This window comes from Schistocerca nitens, chromosome 10, assembly GCF_023898315.1.
Source record: "Schistocerca nitens isolate TAMUIC-IGC-003100 chromosome 10, iqSchNite1.1, whole genome shotgun sequence".
In the NCBI taxonomy this organism is placed as follows: domain Eukaryota; kingdom Metazoa; phylum Arthropoda; class Insecta; order Orthoptera; family Acrididae; genus Schistocerca; species Schistocerca nitens.
This window is the reverse complement of record NC_064623.1, coordinates 182,500,413-182,512,781: the sequence shown is the minus strand read 5'-3', so window position 1 is coordinate 182,512,781 and position 12,369 is coordinate 182,500,413.

Genomic DNA, 12,369 nt, shown 5'->3' with positions numbered 1-12,369 from the left:
ATGAGTTGAAATTCTCTAGAATGATTATTAATAAATGTGGCATATGCAGAAAAATTATTTCATACAAGATATGTTTTATAGTTGTGGACCCTATTATGTAAAAAGACAATTACAAAAAATACCATCAAAACTGGTCAAAGACTGTGAAATGATTTGTCGAAAAGTATGAAATAAAATAGATTAGAGAAAGAACTGACAAACCTAATTTGTTGGCATGATTTCAAGCATCATGAAAAGGCACATTAAATGCTTCTCTAAACTAATTTATCTCTTATTTGTGGACAAAACATTTCATAATATCTGACTGACATTTTTAAATGTTTTGTTTTCAATTTTTGTTCAGAAAGCTTTATCTTATTGACATCTCATTTGCTTCCCAAAATGTCCTGAATTTAGTACTTGATTTGAAGGAAACCATTTTGTCAGTTAAATTTCACACCCGTGTAACTTTTTATGCACAAAATAACAAGGTTTTGAAGAGAGGAACTTTTTGACTTTTCATTTACATAGCTAGCAAGCAGCAGCTGTTCATGAAATATTTCAGTTTTTTTCTCAAATCACTATTTAAGTTTTCCCTAATTAACATGATTATTTTCAAGCAGTTAAATATTTTTTTTGCAAACTAGATCTCACACTGGTCAGTTTGATACCCCATTTGTCCATTTTCCATCTTCGTTTGGGTATGGAAATTCAGACAAAACCCATTGTGAAATTTTTAAGGAGTCTTATTTTTACTCAGCTCAAGCATTTGGCCAAAAATTGACAGTGTTTTTCTGATCAGCTTGGAACACATTACATTGACTGATTGATAATTGCTGGTATCTCTGTCAGTCAAGTAATGAGATTATTTGAATCTTTTAAAGAACTTTCATGTGAATATCACAGCAGAAAGCAATTACACTAACAGTTGGCTGGTACTGACCACATGGTGGGGAAACTGAAAGGTTTATCAGTTGTCTTCTTATTCTTCTTCCTTTTCTTTAGCATTTTACCAATAGTGTGATGGAGTCTACTACATATGTGGATACATTATTTCTAATATATCCAATTTTGTGCCTTGTTGCACTGCAGTTTTATGGCAACTTTAGGTCACTATCTAATGTGTCTCCCCAACACTGTCATGGTTGACTCTATTCACTGACTTCCACTGCAAAAACCCCTTTGCATACAGCTCATATGCCCATATGTATGTATCATCACTTTTCTCTCAGATATAGAACAGCAATAGAGTGATTACTAAAGCCTTCACATCAAATATAATCAAGCCTAATCAGACAAGCTGTCCATCAAAGCATATTTGTTGCTATGATGCTTACTTCAGACTCTCACCTTCTTTTTAACAGCCCAAAATTCCATGATGTGAAGTATGAAAAGATTGGTTATGCTGTGAGATAGATTTTTGACTTAACGTAATATTTTACTTGTATAAAAAGAAAAATTCAGTTGAGAAAACTAATAGATTATGAGACAGCTTTGCTGGCAAGTGCTTACCTTCACAATGTGAAAAGTTTTGTACTGCTGATACACATGTAGAAAAGTAAAAATGACACACTAACCAGCTCCCTGTGTTTTTTAACCAAGCCTCTTTTGTAGAGTTACTGCATGTTCCAAGTATCCTACCAATGTACCGGAGTCTGCCACCAGATTTACCTATTACTGTGATGGATTTGTGTAACAGTGGGTGGAAGGCAAAAGTGCAATTGGTGCATGGCTGCCATCTTACTCCTTAGCAATAGATTTTTGACCCCAGTGTTGAAAAGATATTGGAGTGAGCATAAAATGCCATGTCTGTGGGACCAGTGGCTGATTTTACTATTAAGTCCATAAATTCACAAGAGGGTGGGATTTTCATCTCTGGGATCTCCAGTGTTAGTTGGGTAATGGAGCCCCTAAGAGAAATATAAGGGTTGATCAAAAACTTCCCATTTGAGGCTGTTGCTGCACTGTATCTGCAATTTAGCATGATTCTAATTCAGTTATGTAATCAATAAAATGAAGACATGGGATCACTGTGGCATTCATGTCTTTCTGATGTGTGTGCAGTAAATGCAGAATGTGAACTATGGCAAAGTTATTACCAAATCGATCAAAACAGGACCAACATCTTGTTATTATTTTCTTGGCTACTGAGGTCAAAAATTGTTAGACAGCTGCCAGAGAATGAAGAATGTGTGTGGGGCAGCATGTCTATCGAAAACCACCATTGCATAACAGTGCACCAAGTTCCATATTGGTTGCAATTCAACACAATACATGAGACGCAAATGTCATATCACAGTAGTAATGCTTACTCAATTGAAAGACACATGAGCAGCCACCCTACAGTCCTGATCTCCTCCCCATGCAATTATTATGCCCTGTGGTCCCTTATAAAAGGCCTTGGAGGGTTGATGATCTCTGTTGGCTGAGGATTTGCAGCAGATACCCTCATACAGCAGAAGATGGTTTTTTTATGAAACTGGTATCTTCAACCTGGTGCATCAATGGGATGACTGCCTCAAAGATCATGGTGATTTTGCCTGATTGATTCTGGACTTTATGACCTTCGATTGGAAACTTTTTGATTGCTCCTTATAGCAGATGGGTCAGGAAAGAATGCCAATGTGCACTTAGTATGTTCACTGGGAGGTCTCAGCTGCAATGTGGAGAAGGCACGGTTGGCAACTATTGAGTGCACTGGAGGCAAGCAGCTGGAAAATGCTCACATCAGCATGAACGACACCTGCCACTTGGATTCTGAGGCCATCCTCAGCTCCTTTCAGTGGTTGGCTGAGTTAGTGAAGGCAACTAGCATCACATGCAGAGTGAAAGGTCATCTTACTATTTGTAGCATCATACTCAAAGCCAGTTGTGGTCATGATAGGGCATGACATACAATTGTCATGCTCATTCTGTTGTATCAGAACCATGATATTCTGGATTGTCACCCTGTTAGTGGCAGCCACACCAACAATGCCCAATACTACCACAAGTTTCTGTTGTACAATCTGTGATGTACATTTTTTCAAAATCATTGGCACTGCTGGATAATGTAATCATACTCCATGATAATGCTTTAGTTCACAGTGTAGGCATCGTCAAGCTGTGGGTGTGGGAAATCCTCCCCCCACCCACCCGAATCATGAGACCTCAGTCCATGTGACATCAGTCTCACTCCACAACAAAACAAATCATTATGCTGGAGGCACTTTGCAAAAATGATGGAAATCCTCATGAAATTTTGGTAATAGCAATGCCAATGGCATTCAGTGCTTCCACATCACTGACAGTGTTGTGTGGATGTAGTGTGGGTCTATTTCAAAGAACAGTATTTGAGTTTGATTCGTTTTTGCTTCTTTTGTACTCTTGCACAATAAATTTTTGCCAGGTTTGAATGCTTGTTTTTCATTTCAGTGCTTTCTGTGACAACCTGTACTGGAACCCTATTTAATGTTGGCACTCAGATAAACACTGTTTTACTGGTTCAGCACATATCATGTAATTCACATGTTGTCACAGTAACACAAGATGTACCATGTTTGCCATGACTTACGGAATGATCCTCATTAGTAAGAGTGACAGAGGACCAATTGCAGAGTATCTAAGTATCACCAACAAATATTCTGCTCTGAGAATGAATATGTGCGGCACAAATGGTTAAAACTCAAAAGCATTTTACAATATACTTTAGAGTAATATATATCAAACAAGCTTGTGAGGAATGGCAAAGACCCACTGTGGTTCAGTAACAGTGTTAGAAAGTTGCTGTGAGAGTGAAGGCATTCCGTCTCTGATTTAAATGAATTTGAAACCTGGTAAACAAACAGAAGTTGAATGACACCAAAATGAGCATGATGAGAGCAATGCAAGAAATATATTGACTAAAAATCTTAAGAAGTTTTAGTCTGTGTAAAGTCACTTAGCAGAATGAAATCATCTACTCTGACAGCTTTGGCATCAGAATAAAAGATGACAGAGAGGAGGCCAAAATATTAAATTTGGTTTTCTAAAATTGTTTCACTACAGAAGACCATAATATGGTTTCTCCTTTCAATTATCACACAAATACTGTAATGGAAGATGTTAGACAAGTGAGTGCAGAATAGAAAATTAATTGAAAATGGAATGTCATGTGGTGAGAGCCTCCCTTGGGGTAGACTGGTCCCTGGTGCAAGTCTTTTGAGTTGATGCCATTTCATTGACTTGCTTGTTGATCAGGATGATATGATGGTGAAGACAACTCAACACCCAGTTCCTGAGTGGAGAAAATCTTTGACCCAGCCGGGAATCGAACCAGGGCCCCTCACTTGGCATTCTACCCACTGACCAATCAGCTATGGAGGCAGACAGAAAATCAATTAAAACTGCTCAACTGTGGAAAGGCAAGTGGGCCAAATGAGATACCTGTGAGTTTCTGCAGGGATTATATGGAAGAACTTGCTCTTCTTCTAGCAGTAGTTTATTGTAGGTCACTGGATGAAAGAAGGGTGACTGGTTTGATGCGGTGTGCCACAGATTTCTCTCCTGTGCCATTCTTTTCATCTCAGAGTAGCACTTGCAGTTTATGTTCTCAATTATCTGCTGGATGTAGTCCACTCTTTGTCTTCCTCTACAATTTTTACCCTCTGCAGCTCCCTCTAGTGCATGGAAGTTATTCCCTGATGTTTTAATGTGGGAACCATCATCCTGTCTTCACCAATTCTGCAGAGAACCTCCTCATTCCTTAATTTACCAATCCACCTAATTTTCAATATTCTTCTCCACCATCACATATCAAATGCTTCGATTCTCTTCTTTTTGGGTTCTCCCACAGCCTATGCTACATTACCATACAGTGCTGTGCACCAAACATACATACTCAGAAATTTTTTTCCTCAAATTAAGGCCTATGTTTGATACGAGTAGACTTCTCTTGGTCAGGAGTGCCCTTTTTGGTTCTGCTAGTCTGCTTTTTATATACTTCTTGCTCCATACATCATACGTTATTTTGCTACCTAGGCAACAAAATTCCTCAACTTCAAGTACTTCATGAGCATCAATTTTGATGTTTAGTTTCTCTGTGTTCTCATTTCTGCTATTTCTCATTACTTTTGTCTTCTGTTGATTTACTCTCAATCCATATTCTGTACTCATTAGACTGCTCATTCCATTCAACAGATCCTGTAATTCCCCTTCACTTTCACTGAGGATAGCAAATCTTATCATTGATATCCTCTCACCTTGAATTTTAATCCCACTCTTGAACCTTTCCTTTATTTCCATCATTTCTTTTTTGATGTATGAACTAAATAGTAGGTGAACAATACTGCATCCCTGTCTTACACCCTTTTTAATCTGAGCACTTCATTTTTGGTCTTCCACGCTTATTGTTCCCACTTGGTTCTTGTACATTACCTGTCTTTCCCTGTAGCTTACCCCTATTTTTCCGCAAATTTTGATCATCTTGCACCATTTTACATTCTTGAACACTTTTTCAAGTTAACAGATCCTATGAATGTGTCTTCATTTTTCTTCGGTCTTGCTTCCACTTTCAACCACAATGTCATAACTGCCACTTTGGTACATTTAACTGTCATCAAGGCCAAACTGATTGTCATCTAACAGAGCCTCAGTCCTTTTTTCCATTCTTCTGTATATTATTCTTATCAGCAACTTGGATACATGAGGGTGAAGAAAAGCTATTCTAGGTGTGCTTTTGTCACCCTCCCAATCTCCAAAGTATTCTTGGCAGATCCTATGCTCCTGCTGCACCCATCTCCCTAACCTGTGGCTCCTACTCCTGTGGCTATCCCCACTGCAAGACTTGCTCTATGAGTTCTCCTGTCACTACCTCTTCCAGCCCTGCTACTGGCTAAACATATACCATCAAAGCGAGAGCTATATGTGAAACTACATGTCATATACCAGCTGTTATGTAAACACTGTTCAGCCTTTTACAGTGGCATGACTACCATCGAGTTATCCAGTCAGGATGAATGGGCACAGGCGGAGGGTGTATACACACAATATCCTGTTGCAAATCATGCACTACAACATGATGGTCATGACCTCAGTGCCTATTTCACTGCATGTGCCATCTGGATTCTTCTCTCAGACACCAGTTTCTAAGAACTCCATAGGTGGGAACTGGTACTATCTCCTTGGTTCTCACCACCCACCTGGCCTTAATTTATGTTAATTTCAAAACTTCCTGGCAGATTAAAACTGTGGGCCGGACTGAGACTCGAACTCAGGACCTTCTTTCATGGGCAAGTGCTCTACCAACTGAGCTACCCAAGCGTGCTTGGTGCTGCATGCATGCTAGTTTAATGCTGAATGACTGGAAAAAGTGGTCCATAGTTTTTATGTCAATTTTTGCAAATGTATGTTGTATAATTTGCCACTACTTTCCAGTAATAACTTCTTAAGTGACCTACAGCTTTCTTGTAGTTCATCCATTCAAAAGGAGAAATCACAGATTTAAAATAAAATATGCACTTATCTTTTCTTCTGCAACTTTTTAATCTTAATTGAAATTCTTTCCTCTTTGTAACATTTTCACTCTCAAGTAATGATGAACATTAAATATTATTGAGCCATATATTAATGTAGTATCAAAATTTTATCAGAAGTACATGACACTGCCATAGCATTTGGAACTATTAGTTCCATCTATGAGGAGAAGAGAGGGGACCACCTGTGGTAAGGACAAAGGTAGGCCCTTGTCTATTGTTAAGATTTCATGAGGACATCCGGCATCTTGTTCGAGAACTGTTTCTGGTTGGGCATGTTTTCATGAAGAATATAGATATTATCATGCATAAAATGCAGAAGCTGGGTAGGAGGAGATCGACCACTCCCCACTTCCACCAGAACAGGACCATCACAGGGGAAGGAGTGGGGGCTGCCATCTAAACCATCACTTCCATTAAATATGTTTTTGTAGAAAAGTCCTAGATTACCATGCTTAACAACTACATTTACAAACAACACTCTATTGGCCCCTTTCTGTCTTCATCAATTATACTTGGATATGTGCCCTTCATGTTAAGTTCAGGAAGGAGGAAAAGCTTTATAATTTCAAATTTAATGGAAGCTGTGATGGGTAGTGGTTGCCAGTCTCTCACTCTGTGGTGATCTTAGCTCAGTACTTGTATATTCAAGTGTCAAAACTTGTAAATGGAAATAAAATTTCCTTTAGAATTATTAACAGGTGCTCTGCAAGTGGGCTGCCTCTGAACTTAATAAAAGATACATGCTATTCTGTAACACACAAGAGCCAATTACATCATTAGAAATAACACATGAGAGAAACTCCATAAAAGAAACAAAATATTTTAATTTTTTGGGTGTTTATTCTGATGTGGACATGAAATGCAAGATGCACTTAAATGTCTAAGCTCTGCAACTTGTTCAGTATGGATGACAACAGACTTTGGAGAAGAAAGTGTTCATTGCACAGAAGCATTTACTCACACATGAACACCATATCCAGCAGCTTGGACCAGAATGCAACTGTCATGTAGAATGGAAGTAGCAACCTGGAGAGACTGTAGGGGTGGAAGAGGAGGGGGGGGGGAGTGAAAATGGAGAGGAGTGGGTAAGGGAAAGATTGGCAAGTGTATTATCTGCGGATGGCACACAAAGAGGGTGAGGGAACAAGAATATATATGAGGTGATAGGACAGAGGGGATGGAATCTGTTGGATAGGGTGTGTGGGGATGGTAGGTTACCATAGCCTGAGGCCAGGATAATTTCGGGAGCAGAAAAAGTGTCATAAGAATAACTCCCATCTGCACAGTTCAGAAAAGCTGTTCATGGAGGGAAGGATTCAGATGGCTCTGGTAGTGGAGCAGCCATTGAAATCAGTCATGCTATGTTCAGCTGTATATTGTGCCACAGGGTGCTCTACTTTCCTCTTGGCCATAGTTTGGATGTGACCATTTGTCCTGGTGGACAACCAGTTGGTGGTCATACTAACATAAGAACCTGTTCAAAGATTGCATCAGAGCTGGTGTATTACATGTCTGCTTTAACTGGTGGCTCATCAGCTAATGGGATGTGATAAGCCTGTGACAGGACTGGAATGGGAAGTGCGAGGGTGGATTGGGCAGGTTTTGCACCTGGTTCTTCCACAAGGGTATGATCCCTATAGCAAGGGTGAAGGATCCGACAGATGACCAAGGCACTCTCTTGTCCTAGGGGTGGAAAACTGCCCCTATAGGCAGAAGAATCAGCAATGATCAACACCATGAGAATGCAGAATGCAATGGAAGCTACTGCATTAAAGATGAATAAGATGCATCCACAGGACATGTGGCCTGAAACTGAAAAAGTGTCATGATGATCTCTCCATTGGCAGAAGGTTCCAAAATAATCCTCCATTCAGATCTCTGGGAGGGGAGATGACCATGAGAAAAAGATTGAATAACCAATGAAAGGATAATGCTCTACAAGTCAGGGTGTGGAATCTTAGAAACTTGATCATACTAGGGAAGCTAGAAAATCTGAAAAGGGAAATGCAAAGGATCAATCTAGATATAGTCAGGGTCAGTGATGTGAAATGGAAAGAAGATGAAGATTTCTGGTCAAATGAGTATAGAGTAATATCAACAGCATCAGAAAACATTATAACAGGGGTAGGATTCGTTTTGAATAGGAATCTAGGGCAGAGGGTGTGATAGGCTTGTTCTTATCAAAATTGACAGCAAACCAACACCAACAATGACAGTGCAGGTATACATGCAAACATCGCAAGCTGAAGTTGAAGATATAGAGAAAGTATATCAGTATATTAACAGGGTAATACAGTATGTCGAGGGAGATGAAAGTATGAGGTTAAGTCAATTATTATCCACAATTTAGTTATATTTTTGTTTATTTTGGTAGCACTGTCATTTTACATTGATGATGCATGTTTTGTTTATTTGTTGTTATATCATTGCAATTTTCAAGCTGCTAGCTTAGTTTTGTTATCTCTGCCGTGCTGTTAATCTTGGATGCTCTGCTGTGTATTTGCACCAAAGAAGAGCAATGTTCAATGGTCCGTTTTTTGTGGTCAGAAGGCGTATCAGGGGCTGAAATTCATCGCAGACGTTTGGTACAGTACGGGAACAGTATTTTGCCACAATAGAGTGTCTATGAATGAACAAAAATTTTGAAATGGTCACACAAGTGTTACGCACGATGAAGGAGCCGGATAACCATCTACCACCACAAATGAAGAAACCATTGAGCATTCAGGTGAAATGATTCTCTTAGACAGATGATTAACTATTGACAAAGTGGCGCATTGTCTGCAAATTAGTCATGGTTCTGCCTACAAAAGCATCCACAGCAGACTTGGATTTCATAAAGTTTGTGCAAGACAGGTCCCAAAACAACTCACACTGTTGCATAAACAAACACGCTTGGACATCTGCAAAAAACATCCAGATTGCTATGGTAACAAAGGGGACAACTTAGACAGGATCATTACTGGTGACAAAACATGGATCCATCATTATGAGCCGGAGAGTAAATAGCAGAGTATGGAATGGAAACATCCAAATTTCGCCATGCAATAAAATGTTCAAGACCCAAACGTCTGCAGGAAAACTGATTCTTATGGATTTTTGGGATGCACAAGGACCAGTACTGGAACATTATGCGGAAAGGGGCACAACAATCAACAGTGTATGTTACAGTGAGATGCTTACTGCCAGGATAAAGCCTGCAATTCGAAGCAAATGCCAAGGATTGTTGTCAAAAGGTGTTGCGTTGTTGCACGACAATGGCCATCCACATACTACTGCCCACACTGTTGAAATGCTTAGTCCCAGTCTTGTCCCTTCTGACTATGACTTGTTTCGTCCACTCAAACAAGCATTAAGGGGCCATCAATTTGCCTCAGACGAAGCAGTGAAAGAAGTGGTGCAATCCTGGCTTGCAGCTCAATCGAGAACCTTCTTTTATAAGGGCATCAGGAAGCTTGTACAACAATGATGGAGCAAGTACGTTGAAACACAAGGAGACTATGTCAAAAAGTGATGTTCTTATAAGTTTCCTATTTGAATACAATAAAAATTTATAACTACTTCGTGGATAACAATTGACTCGCCCTCATGTAATAGTCATGGGGGACTGGAATCCATTTGTAGGGGAAGGAGTAGAAGAAAAGGTTACAGGAAAATATGGGCTTTGGACATTGAATGAGAGAGGAGAAAGACTAATTGATTTCTGTGATAAATTTCAGCTATTAACCCTTTGACTGCTTGCTGTTGACAAGTTTACTTGTCATGCTGCATGCTGCTCCCAGGGTGCTAATGACGAGTATAGTCACGGCCGCCGGTTTTCCCCTGAGCACTGTTGACGAGTTAAGTCACACCCGCTTGCCGGCCCCTGAGTGCTGATGACGAGTATAGGCGCGCCGCTACCTGAGTGCTGATGACAAGATAACTCGGACAGTGGACTTCCCGTCCCATGTCTCAGTAGCCTTTTGCAGTTCTGGCCGCTAGCTTGTCTGTTGTGAGCCTAGGCTTCACACTACAGTTCACTGTTCATCGGAATTTACATCAGTGTTCTTCGCGTCTTGTATTTTACAAGGAGAATGGCGAGACGACGTGGTTGCACTGAGGAAGAAATCGTGGAGATTCTTACAAGGAGTGACGGTGAGGGTGAACTACTTGATTTTGACGAAAGTGATAGCTCTTCCATAGAGTCTGGAAGCTCTATTCATAAACCGTCCACCGTCAGCAGGGGTGTCAAAGCAGTCTCATGTTTCAACAAGAGATGTTAGTTGTTCTGAATCTGAAGAATCAGGAAGTGATAGTGAAACACCTATGAAGAAAGCACGTCTTAGTGATATATTTGACTGGAAAGAAAATGACTTTCAGCCAGTTAATCACACATTTGATGATACGCTGTCAGGACATGTGTGTCAAATAGGGAATGAGTCAAGTATTCTGTCAGTTTTCATGTTATTCTTTACACAAGAACTGATGAAATATATAGCTGATGAAACGAATCAGTTTTATTTATTCACCAATGAGAATACTCCCGAATCAGTGCATTCTCGAATCTCAAAGTGGAAAGATACTGGATATGAAGAAATGTATTGTTTCATAGCTGTTTGTCTTCTGATGCCTCACGTGAAAAAACTGAAAATTAGCGAATACTGGACCAGAGATGTTCTTCTAAATATTCCAATTTTTAGTGAACTCATTTCAAGAGACCGCTTTTTGTTACTTATGAGAATCTCACATTTCAGTGACAACTCTGCCAATACTGGAAGAGACAGATTATTCAAAATTAGGAACATTGTCAATAAAGTTCGTACAGCTTTCCATTGTGCATTTAATCCACATCAGAAACTCTGCATTGATGAAAGTTTGTTATTATTCAAAGGACGCTTATCTTTCAGACAATTCATTCCATTGAAACGGAGTAGATTCAGTATAAAAACATTTGTGTTATGTGATTGTAAGACTGGCTATGTCTTGGATTTCATTGTTTATACAGGGGCACCAACAGAAACTGAGTTCCACAATTTGGGGAAAAGTGGTGACATATTGGCTACACTTATGAAGCCCTATTTAGAACGTGGACATACCCTCTACGTCAATAACTGGTACTCAAGCCCAGACTTGTTTGCCTGGCTTCACAGTCATGGGACAAACGCATGTGGTACTATCTGTAAGAACAGACACAACATGCCAAAACTTCAGAAGAAACTGGAACGTGGAGATATTCAATTTATGTGTACTAATACAATGCTTGCTATAAAGTGGTGTTACAAAAGGGAAGTGTGGATGTTGACCACATGTAACACCACAGAAATGGTTGACACAGGAAAGATTGACAGGAATACTGGAGAAAAAGTTAAGGAACCACAAAGCATTGTGGATTATAACTCGAATATGGGAGCAGTTGACCATTCTGATATGCTGCTTAGCTCCGTCAGATGTATACAGAAAACAATGAAGTGGTATAAAAAGTACTTTTTTCACGTTCTAGATCTGTGTGTTTTAAATGCTCATGTCCTACACAGATCACTAACAGGTCATAAAATGACGATAGCAGAGTTTCATCTGTCACTGGTAAGGGAACTTACAGAAACGTATGCGTTAGAGCGCAGAAAAACTGGCAGAGGAAGGTGTTCTGATGATAATCCTCTAACATTTGTGGGAAGGCATTTTCCAGAGATTATAACAAGTGAGCAATCCAAGAAAAGTGTGCTAACTTGTAGATGCATTGTTTGCTGGAAACAAAAAGTGTGTCGAGAAAGCAGGTACGAATGTAAAACTTGCAAGCTACCATTGTGTGTCGTACCCTGTTTTGAAAAATACCACACAAAACAGAATTACTAATTGCAGCATAAAACGAATACAATAATGCTATTAGAAAAAAACTTCAAAAACGAAAAAAAAATTA